Genomic DNA, 12126 nt, shown 5'->3' with positions numbered 1-12126 from the left:
ACATTCACACTCAACATGACGTTAAACTTAAAATCACCATAAGGAGCTCTGAAATACTTAACAAACTAAACACTCAGAAATGAGTCAGGCCTTTAACACTCTCCAAAGATGGTATAAAAGCTCTTGCCAACTTCAACCAACTCCACAACTCCACTCAGCTTCCCTTGCTTGCTTCTCTCCTTCTTGGTAAGTCCATTGTAATGTCTTCTCATTGTATAGGATCTCCGTGGTAAGAATGCAAGACCGAAAGTTAGGAAGCAAGTTGAAAGGTTTCAACTTGGAAAAGGTTTTGATAACATTGGTTGTGCTTCTCCACCATGAATTTTTGCATCTAAGGAAAGGAAGGTACCTGGAGATGTTCCAAGACGGGGATGAATGGAGCAAGTGCATTAGATATGCAGACCTAGACCTCATATGGCCTTAAAGGTTAGAACTCCATTGTGTCTAATAAGGACCCGAGCAGCTGCATTTTGTACCAGCTACAGTTTCCATGTCAGGAGTAAGGGCAGACTTGCATAGAGCAAGTTACAGTAATCTAGCCTGGAAATGACCATCTCAGTTCAGGTAAGTTGCTAGTACTTTCACCTGGTAAAGGTAGAAAAATGCCTTGCGTGCTACATTCATGATCTGAGCTTCCATCGTAAGGGACGCATTGAAGACCACTCCCAAGTTTTTGCTGGAGCATGAAGTTGGCAGATGCACTCTATCAAGATAAGGGCGGTGGCTTTCTCTTCTAGACTTTTCTCCCTAGCTACAGGACCTCTGCTTTCTTAGGGTTGATATTTAAGCAACTCTGTTAGAGCCATTCTGTTGCTCATTCCCTCTCCCTCTCCCTCTCTGGCTCCCTTAACCACAAATCATATTGACATTACTTAGATTTAAACCCTCAGAGGTGGTTTATACTTGGAAAATGGCTCAGTTTGTTTTTTAGCCAATCCCATTAATATTTCTCATCATTTCAAAATGTCATTCCAGACTTACCTCCACTTCTCCAAGATGTCCTGCTGCTGTGCTCCATCCTGCGCCGTCCCGTCCTGCCCCCAGCCCTGCTGCCCCAGTCCCTGCTGCCCCCCTTCCTGCTGTGGGTGCTCCACACCAGCCCGTTGCCTTGGGGTCACCAGCGGGGCCAGCGTCGCCTGCGTCAACCAGATCCCACCCTCGGAAGTGATGATCCAGCCACCCTCTTGCACCGTGATCGTCCCAGGGCCAATTCTGGCTGCCTCCTGCGAGCCCATGCGGGTGGGAGGGTACACGGCCTGTGCTGGTGGCCCCCCTTGTGGGTGCATGTGTCCCTGTTGAGCCAGGCTTCACACGGATGGGAATGAAGTGGCTACAAGGAAATTATGGAATGGATTGCTGGCTCACGACTTCACGGATTTGAATGACACTTCCTAATTCAAATCAATATCAGTGGTTGCTTAACGAAATTTAAGCCCACAACCCCGAACATGCAATGGTTACTTTGTATTCTCGCTACTCTCATCTTGATGTTTTCATCCTCTACGCTTCTTTTCATTTCCTTAAACCTATGTTGATTTTGAGGCCTCAAGGCGATGAAGATCTTTGCTCTGTGGGTATCCAAAACTTCTAGGGACCCAAAAATGTCTTCCTGCCTCATCAACAATCTTTTGTTATCTCTATGTTCATTTGCTTTGTAGCTTTTCAGTTATCTAGGGCAGGGGTAGTCAACCTGTGGTCCTCCAGATGTTCATGGACTACAATTCCCAGGAGCCCCTGCCAGCGTTTGTTGGCAGGGGCTCATGGGAATTGTAGTCCATGAACATCTGGAGGACCACAGGTTGACTACCCCTGATCTAGGGCAGGGGTAGTCAACCTGTGGTCCTCTAGATGTCCATGGACTACAATTCCCAGGAGCCCCTGCCATCGTTTGCTGGCAGGGGCTCATGGGAATTGTAGTCCATGGACATCTGGAGGACCACAGGTGGACTACCCCTGATCTAGGGTAATTGAACAGTGGAAAAGCCACTGTTTGCTGAGTACTGAAGTTATTTTTGTCATCCCTGAAATTGCTTCACTGGAAATAAGCTCACACCCTTGTCTTCTTCTGTTCAATAAAGCTTCTGCCTGCATCAATATTCCTCTCATGGATTCAGTTACTTATTACTTAATTTTGAGTACTTGAACACCGGGGAGGGGTCATGGCTCGGAGGTACAAAATAGGAATAGATCCAGATTCAATAGTGGGCTTCTCAAATCCAGGTCGCAGCTGTTGAGAAAGCTCATGATACCATGATGAAAGGTACCATTTAGAGCCATATTATTGCATTCTGTAACTCATTAAAAATCAACATCAACGGGTCTGCCAATCAGAAGAGGAAGAAGAAGAGTTGGTTCTTATACGCCACTTTTCTCTACACAAAGGAGTCTCAAAGTGACTTACATTCGCCTTCCCTTTCCTCTCCCCTGATAGGAGAGCCCTGATATTACTGAAGAAGATGAGTTGGTTCATATATGCTGCTTACTGAGATTACTGATCTGTCAGAACAGCTTTATCAGTGCTGTGACTGGCCCGAGGTCACCCAGCTGGCTGCATGTGGGGGAGTGCGGAATCAATCCAGCTCACCAGATTAGAAGTCCGCACCCTTAACAAGTACACCAAGCTGGCAATAGTATCATTAATGTAGGCCAACATGAACACCTGGCACTGGGCTAGAGTCCAATGTATGAGTCTTTGGAAAGTGGCTGAGGTCCTATGAAGTCCACATATCAGCATTTTGAATGGGAAGATCTCCCTTGGTGTTGTGAATGCTCTCTTTCCACCATCTGTCAGATGTACAGGCCCAAAGGTTTTTGTTAGAACAAGATTGGTCCATTGGTTTTTGTTAGAACAAGATTGGTCCATTATTTGGCTGTCTCCAGCTGGACACTCATCCAGCATAGGGTACATCAAATCCTTGGATGCCCACACAAAAAACATCTGCTCCCATCTCCCTTTGACACCAGGATGTCAGGGCGTCTTCATGCAATGTGAGAGGGCTTGATGACTCCAAGTCACAGCATCTCAGCCATTTCCTCCCACTGTTTTATCAGGACAGGCCTCCAGGGTGTTTGGGCTACCACCACTAGCAGTATAGCGATGGTAGGTGGCCATTGGGGTGCCCTCGGGTTCCAGTGAGAAGACATGTGGGAATTGTATTCGTTCCTGCCATGTTTTTGGCCTTTTGGCTGTTCAAGAACCCTTCATCTAACAGGGGAGTTACTCCCTTGCCCCCAGGATATCTCTCAGAGAAGGTGACTGTCAGGTAGCTCTTCCAGAGGTGACAGCAGATGGCATTGTTCCATGTCTGGATGGAGAAACCATTTCTTCAGATGTTTAAGTACTCCTTCATCTTGGTCTGCGTTGGACTTTGTATGACCAGGGGTCCAATACCCACACAATGGTAAACAGTCCCTGCAAACTGTCTCTTCAGTGTGGTGCCATCTGGGGATGATGGATGTACATGAAGATATCCTCAACGTGAAGGGCTGTGCACATGTTTTATGAGGGTAGACATAAAGGGGGAGAACCCATCTATGAGAATTTCTCTGGGTCTACACATGTGAGATAAGAACCACATCAAAATCCACATGATGCACGGGCTCGTCATGTCCCTGAGTGGAATGGCCTCCAGATACTGTGTGGTATAGTCCATGAGGACCAAGAGACCCATTGACACTTTGTTTGAACAGGTTCCCTATAACAGGCAAAGGGGTAAAGGGAGCCTGGGGTGGACCTATATTGCTAGCCCATGAGCAGAGATCATGTCCCTTTCAACTGAAGGCCCAAATATTGGGACAGAATCAGCCCTAAGATACCCTCCATCCCTTATTGACTTCCCCAGGAGTGGTTGTGAGTAGTAGTCAGTATCTAACCTGTAGGGTTCATATGTGTCTGTGTAAATCAAGCTTCAGTGAGGGCACACCTTCTTGGCCAATGTCCAGCAAAGCACGTGACGTGGTTACCATGAGAATCTAAACTTCAAACATTAGGCAATAGGAGCTTGTGGTTAACAATGTATCATTGCCAATGTATCATTGTACGACTGGACAAAAGAGCAGCCTGATATAACTATGCACTTGTGCAGTGGTAAATTTTATGTTTCAATTTAAAGAAACAGCCTCTCAGGAACAGGGGAGTCAGAGTTGGCGGGAACAGCTCTTTGTACATGGGTATGACTTCAACATCTGGCACCCGAACGTGGGGCCTGACAACATTCGAATCACCCCGCCTGGCAAGGGGTACAGATGTGTCCTCACATCCTCCAAGGATCTCAGGTGAGAATGGGGAATCATAGAATCATAGAGTTGGAAGGGACCTCCTGGGTCATCTAGTCCAACCCCCTGCATTATGCAGGACACTCACAACCCTATCACTCATAGGTTCCATATAACAGGTAAAGGGGTGAAGGGAGCCTGGGGAGGCCCTATATTGCTGACTCATGAGCAGAGATCACCAGTCTTGTAGAACTGCTTCATGTCCCTTTCAATTAAAGGCCTGAATTTTGGGACAGAATCTGCCATAAAGTGCCTTTTGTCCATGAGTGGATGTGAACGGTAGTCAGAACTATCCCCAGCAAAAACCAAGCATAAAACCCACCTTTTATTCTTGCTACATAAAGCAGGACACCATGATATGTCCTCTGCGGCTGCACAACTTATCAGGGAGATAGACCAACAATGCCCATGGTATCCCAAAAAAGGGAGCCTATGTTTGGCTGTTTGGGATAAAATAGGAGCAATATTTGCAATTCCTGCCAAATAGATGGGGAAGAAATGGAGATAGTGACAGATTTTATTTTCCTGGGCTCCAAGATCACTGCAGATGGGGACTGCAGCAAAGAAATTAAAAGACGCTTGCTCCTGGGGAGGAAAGCTATGGCAAATCTAGACAGCATCCTGAAAAGCAGAGACATCACCCTGCCAACAAAAGTGTGTTTAGTCAAGGCTATGGTCTTCCCAGTTGCAATGTATGGCTGCGAAAGTTGGACCATAAGGAAGGCCGAGCGTCAAAGAATTAAGGCTTTTGAACTCTGGTGCAGGAGAAGACTCTTGCAAGTCGCTTGGACTGCAAGGCGAACAAACCGGTCAGTCCTAGAGGAGATCAGCCCTGACTGCTCCTTAGAAGGCCAGATCCTGAAGATGAGACTCAAATACTTTGGCCACCTCATGAGAAGGAAGGACTCCCTGGAGAAGAGCCTAATGCTGGGAGCGATCGAGGGCAAAAGAAGAATGGGACGACAGAGAATGAGGTGGCTGGATGGAGTCACTGAAGCAGTTGGTGGAAACTTAAATGGACTTCAAGGAATGGTAGAGGACAGGAAGGCCTGGAGGATCATTGTCCATGGGGTCGCGATGGGTCGGGCATGACTTCGCACCTAACAACAACAACAAGGAGCAATATTGCATAAAGATCCACCAGCGTTAGTAGAAGTGCTACAGGCATGGCTTCTCTGCCAGGGCGCTGTTTATAAAATCATCAATCTCTTGTTGAATCCTACTCCTACTGTAAATGCATCAGCACCTTGCTTTCTGCTACCACCACTGCCTCCCAGTTTTGTCCTCCCTTCCCCACCCTCTCCTTTAGTGGAGTTTGTCAAAATGACAACTGCATTTCAGGAAATTGGTGGCTAGGGCAGCAGCGAGCTCTGACCCAGGGGATGTGGAATGTGTTCTTCCCATGCTCGCAATTTGCCCAGTGATGTGAAACCAACAAATACAGCATGTTACCAGAAATGCATATACACGTGCCTATTCGGCAAATAGTATGAGCCTAGTGAGAGGTTGATAATATAGTGAAAATGGACCATTTGCCAATGTATACAAGGTGATTATACCCTTCAGAACTCAAGGAAGAGAACAGGTAGTTAAAATAAAATAATAACAGTCTTTATGGGAAAGAAGATAATAAAAGAAATAGACAAGCATATATCTAGCACTCTAGCAATCTAACGGATAGGAAAAAGTGGAAAAGTTGTAAGTGTATTTACCGGTTTTGAAGAGTAGTACGCAGAGATAAGACATGATCAGCCAGTGGTTTGAAGGGTATTCTGAATGGGTCTCCATCAGGTTCACACGTTGGGCTTGGCAAAGCCACTGTTTATATGTTTTTAGGAGAGGGGGGACATGACTGAGGCCAGGTGAGCACAGGATGGAATTTTCCATGGGGCAGGATATTAGAAAAATGTCTCATCATGGTCTCAGACATGTACCCATCTTCTCTAGCTGTGTTTAGACGGTTGGGAAGTAATTTCCCTTGGCAGATAAGCACAGAGTGGATTATAGATGACAGATCGAGGATCTTACCCAGGAAACTTGTAGACAAAGAGAACTCTGCCAGACCCCTAGCTCCGCAAATGCAATGGGGTAGGGAGGTCAGTGACAGGTGAGCTGGACGTGTCTTGGATTGAAGCTGCTATGTGAACATGGGACAGGGAAGGGGGAGTCTACCTGTGGCAGACTTTAACAGTCCTTGGCTTGGCATAAAAGGTAAAGGTAAAGGTATCCCCTGTGCAAGCACCGAGTCATGTCTGACCCTTGGGGTGACGCCCTCCAGCGTTTTCATGGCAGACTCAATATGGGGTGGTTTGCCAGTGCCTTCCCCAGTCATGACCGTTTACCCCCCAGCAGCAAGCTGGGTACTCATTTGACCGACCTCGGAAGGATGGAAGGCTGAGTCAACCTTGAGCCGGCTGCTGGGATGGAACTCCCAGCCTCATGGGCAAAGCTTTCAGACGGCTGCCTTACCACTCTGCGCCACAAGAGGCTTTGGCTTGGCATAAGCCTAGCTTATTTATGAGGGCTTCTGGTTGTTCATAACAGCATGTCAATACGTAGGGCAGGGTCCTCCCCTCCTTAACAGGCAGGTCCATGAGAGCCTCCCTTTTGGGGACTACAAGGAATTAAAGTGAAGTGCAGTAGATAATGGTTTGCAAAGTACATTCACAAGAGGGTTATTAGATGGTTTAAGAGGAGCAGGTCATTTGGTGGCCTCTGACTGTAGGATGAAAGGACACACACGACACCGGTATCTGGAGAAAAGGGAATCTTCTGCCTGTCTCTCTCTCCTGGGGCTTCTCCAGACCCCAGGCTTTATTCAGTACAGTTTGCTTACGCACTCTTTTCCTAGCTAGCCTCATCATACACTCTTAGCACAGCCTTTGACCTCTCTGGTTGCCCGGAAGAGTACACAAGGATGTTTCACTCACATATCTAAGACTGGCTGTATCAGTGTGTTATTAACTCATTCAGAAGAAGAAGAAGAAGAAGAAGAAGAAGAGTTGGTTCTTATATGCCGCTTTTCTCTACCCGAAGGAGGCTCAAAGCGGCTTACAGTCGCCTTCCCATTCCTCTCCCCACAACAGACACCCTGTGGGGCAAGTGAGGCTGAGAGAGTGCTGATATCACTGTCCAGTCAGAACAGTTTTATCAGTCCCATGGCAAGCCCAAGATAACCCAGCTGGTTGCATGTGGGGGAGTGCAGAATCGAACCCGGCATGCCAGATTAGAAGTCCGCACTCCTAACCACCACACCAAACTGGCTCTCAGCGCCCATCACTGACTGGAAAGCATTGGTCAAGGTTCTTATTTCTTCTTTGCAATATGTCCTTTTTCTACAAGAATGGAAGGACACTGCAGCCACTCAAGCAATGGAAAATTGAAACCATAATGTGGCCTTGAGTTGAGACATCCTTGCGGAAGAAGGTTTGTTAGCCAGTACTACTCAGCGACTTTGCAAAACGGTTCTAAAAGCAGTTTACCAAAAATTGGGTGCTAATATTTTGAGAGTGCTCCAACTCTGTCATAATGTTAGAACTGAAACACATGAAACACAGTTCTTGGCAGCTGCTTTAATGTCTCTTATCAACCCAGCAAAAGATAGATGCTGCTTTGGATGTGGTAAAATTGGCCACTTTCATAACGAGTGTAGATCCTCGTATTCAGATTCTTAGATCTTTTAGATCTTGGGCTATGAGTTATTTTTTTTATCCAGAAGACAATTCTCTTCTAGGCTAAGGTGACCAGATGTAACGATTCTGGTGGGACTGTCCTGACATAGAATCATAGAATCATAGAATCATAGAATCATAGAATCATAGAATCATAGAGTTGGAAGGGGCCATAAAGGCCATCTAGTCCAACCCCCTGCTCAACGCAGGATCAGCCCAGAGCATCCTAAAGCATCTAAGAAAAGTGTGTCTCCAACCTTTGCTTGAAGACTGCCAGTGAGGGGGAGCTCACCACCTCCTTAGGCAGGAAAACAGGGACCATGACATGATCGGAAGGTAGTTAATAAGCAAATTCAGCCTACGGAACTTTGCAATATGTCTCGCCTAATCCTAACTTGATCTCCCCATGCAAAGTGAAATTTGCTTATATTGTCTGTCCTTAATAATGAAATAGCCCCACCTTGTGTTCATTATTTGAAGATGCTGCCTTAACATTTCTTTGTCCTTAACTTTCAGTCTATCACATCAACCCCTTTTTTCTTTTCATCAAGGTGCCAAACAGTTGCATAAACCATTTGGTGTTCCATTTAACACAGTGGTTATCAAACTTCCTCATGCCTCAAGCCTTTAATACAGTTCCTCCAGTTGTGGTGACCCCCGACCATAGAATTACGCCAGTGTCCTTTCACAGAAATTAAACCCAAATGGACCAATGGTGAGAAGATCCATTGTTCATGACTGTGTATAATTTTTTTCCTGGGGTTTCTCAGTACAGTTCTGCCTCTTGTCCCACCATGCTGATCTTGCTCTTTTCCACTGCTCCAGACAGACGAATGCTCTATCTCGATCTACCCTTGTTGTTATATGCGAAGTCGTGTCCGACCCATCGCGACCCCCTGGACAATGATCCTCCAGGCCTTCCTGTCCTCTACCATTCCCCGGAGTCCATTTAAGTTTGCACCAACTGCTTCAGTGACTCCATCCAGCCACCTCATTCTCTGTCGTCCCCTTCTTCTTTTGCCCTCAATCACTCCCAGCATTAGGCTCTTGTCCAGGGAGTCCTTCCTTCTCAGGATCAGCCCAAAGCATCCTAAAGCATCCAAGAAAAGTGTGTATCCAGCCTTTGCTTGAAGACTGCCAGTGAGGGGGAGTTCACCACCTCCTTAGGCAGCCTATTCCACTGCTGAACTACTCTGACTGTGAAAGATTTTTTTTCCTGATATCTAGCCTATATCATTGTACTTGAAGTTGTACTTGAAGTTTAGACCGTTCTCCAACAATTGCACTGGTTACCAATTGAATTCTGGATTAGGTGTAAGGTTTTGGTAATTACCTTCAAGGCCGTACACAGTCTGGACCAAGTGTATCTGAGGGACCATGTCTTTGTCTTGACCTCAAACAGGGCCAGAGCCTTTTCTGTCCTGGCCCCCATCTGGTGGAACAAGCTCCCAGGCTTGCAAAAGGGAATTCCTCCATCAGGCATTTGGTTGAGGTCAACTGAAGCCAAACAACATTGACTGTGCCCCTGAACCTCACTCCCTTGAAGACATACGCTAACCAATCATTGGTCCGTTATATTGGTTACTGTTTATTGCTAGAAAGTTAATTTCTGATTATTGATATCATTATTACTGTTCCCGTTATCCGATATAGTCACAGAGTTAGATGTAGTGTTCTTTGTTTTCGTTGCATGTGAGCCTTAGGGGAGGGTGGTAACCAAATGGAATAAATGAATGAATGAAAGAAAGAAAGAAAGAAAGAAAGAAAGAAAGAAAGAAAGAAAGAAAGAAAGAAAGAAAGAAAGAAAGAAAACATCGGTGTTCTATTTAGGACATCTCTAAATGTTTCTGCCTCAATGTAAGACTATAAGGATCTGTGTTCTGGTCCAGCAAGCCTTAAGAACAGACAGCATGGCGTAATACTGAATCCATGAATGCAATGTGGATGGCTCTGTCAACCGTTCATCATGGTGCCCTGTACTTTCCCAATACCAGACAACCCCAGCAGTGAATCTGTGTATGTTTTTATGTGCTTTGTCACCGGACAATGACCCCTCCCCAGTTTTGAAGTTCTCAGAAGCAGCTGAATCCACAAGACAAATTTTGATGCAGGCTGAAGCTTTATTGGAGAAAAAGGAGAGGAGGAGACATTTTTTTTCAGTGAAACCATTTCAGGGACGACAAACATGGCTTCTTTACTGAGCAAACAGTGGCTTTTCCACTGGCCATTAAGCTGAGATGACTTAAAGGTTGCACGGCAAAAGTTAAACAAAGGTTCTTTTGGAGGCAGGAACTCTTTTGTAAGCCCCTGAAAAACTTGAGAGGGCCAAAAAGATGTTCATAGCCTTCTGGTCTCAAGATCAACCTACGTTTAGGGCAATGAAACTTAGAGAAAAAGCAAAGATTTCAAGATGAGATCTTACTGAACACCAACAGATCCTAATTTAAGCAAGGAAGTGTCATTCTATCTGACACCCAAGTCCATGAAGTCATCGACCGTCAATCATGTTCCATATTTTCCAGGTAGCCCGTCCTCATGAAGCCTGGCTCAACAGGGACACATGCACCCACAGGGGGGGCAGCCACCACAGGCCGTGTACCCCCCCACCCGCATGGGCTCGCAGGAGGCAGCCAGAATGGCCCCTGGGACCACCATGATGCAAGGAGGGGGCTTGATCGTCACTTCCGAGGGTGGGATCTGGGTGACGCAGCCAACGCTGGCCCCACGGGCGATGCCGAGACAACGGGCTGGTGTGGGGCCCCCACAGCAACCAGGCTGGGGGCAGGAGGGGACAGCACAGGATGGAGCACAGCAGCAGGACATCTTGGAGAGGTAGAGTCTGGAATGACATTACATGTTTAGCAACCTTTGGCCACAGCCTTCTGCAATGTCAATTAGTGAAGATCATAGAATCCTAGAGTTGGAAGGGGCCATACAGGCCATCTAGTCCAACCCCCTGCTCAGAATCAGAATCATAGAATCATAGAGTTGGAAGGTGCCATGCAGGTCATCTAGTCCAACCCCCTGCTCAGAATCAGAATCATAGAATCATAGAGTTGGAAGGGGCCATGCAGGCCATCTAGTCCAACCCCCTGCTCAGAATCAGAATCATAGAATCCTAGAGTTGGAAGGGGCCATACAGGCCATCTAGTCCAACCCCCTGCTCAGAATCAGAATCATAGAATCCTAGAGTTGGAAGGGGCCATACAGGCCATCTAGTCCAACCCCCTGCTCAACGCAGGATCAGCCCTAAGCATCCTAAAGATGGTTGAACAAAACTAGCAGCTCTTGGAAAAGAGTGGTTAGCGGAGGCCCCTGAACCCCAGGGAGTCTGATATGCAAAGCAAGACTCCCTGCCAACAGGCTCCACCCCATGCCCCAAACCGCAGCTGTGACAAAACTTTTAATTTTTAAACGTGGTTGCCAAACCACAAGCCAACTGTGCAACTGGCACAAGCGTTCCAGATACAGAAATTGCAAGGACAGGTGGGAGAGAAGCTGTTGGGGCCAGCTTGGTGTAGTGCAGAGAGCTGGCTAGACGTAGTGGTAAAAGTAGCAATAGCCAAGATGGGTTAAGCAAGACTAACAGCTCTTGGATGATCAGGCACGATTCTTGGACATTGACAGGCCACACCTGTAGGCCGAAAGCACTAATTTGTGCTAAGAAAGGAATGCATGGGACTTCCACCATTCCTCATATTCATGCAGGCAGCCTACCAAATTTCCCAATGCATTTCTACATCAACGTCTGTCTATTTCCTAGAGAGCCATGTGCACTGGCTCGTCTTATCCCTGTTCCTCAAAATCTCTCCGATTCCCTTCCTTCAAGGGTGCAAAACGCAACTGATGGCATCGAAACCTTTTCCAAATTGGTATATTTGCAACTGGCTATCTGCCTTGCTTTCTTACTGTATATATCCTGCAACGAGAAGGAACTCGAATGGACTTACCAAGCGTTGTTGAAGCAAGCAAGAGAAGTTGAGCAGAGGTGTGGAGGTAGATGCAGGTGGCTAGAGCTTTTATACCCCTTTTTTGGGAGCTTTGAGTGCCTGACTCATTTCTGAGTCTTCCGTTTGTCAAGTATGCATGCGCTCCTAGCGCATGGCTAATGTGTTTAACATCCTATTGCTTGGGAACATGTTTCACCCTTCTTCTCTCATCATCCAATAGAACAAAACTT

The sequence above is a fragment of the Paroedura picta genome, chromosome 1 (assembly GCF_049243985.1).
Source record: "Paroedura picta isolate Pp20150507F chromosome 1, Ppicta_v3.0, whole genome shotgun sequence".
NCBI classification, from domain to species: domain Eukaryota; kingdom Metazoa; phylum Chordata; class Lepidosauria; order Squamata; family Gekkonidae; genus Paroedura; species Paroedura picta.
The sequence above is the reverse complement of the archived record's forward strand: the minus strand, read 5'-3'. Positions refer to the sequence as shown.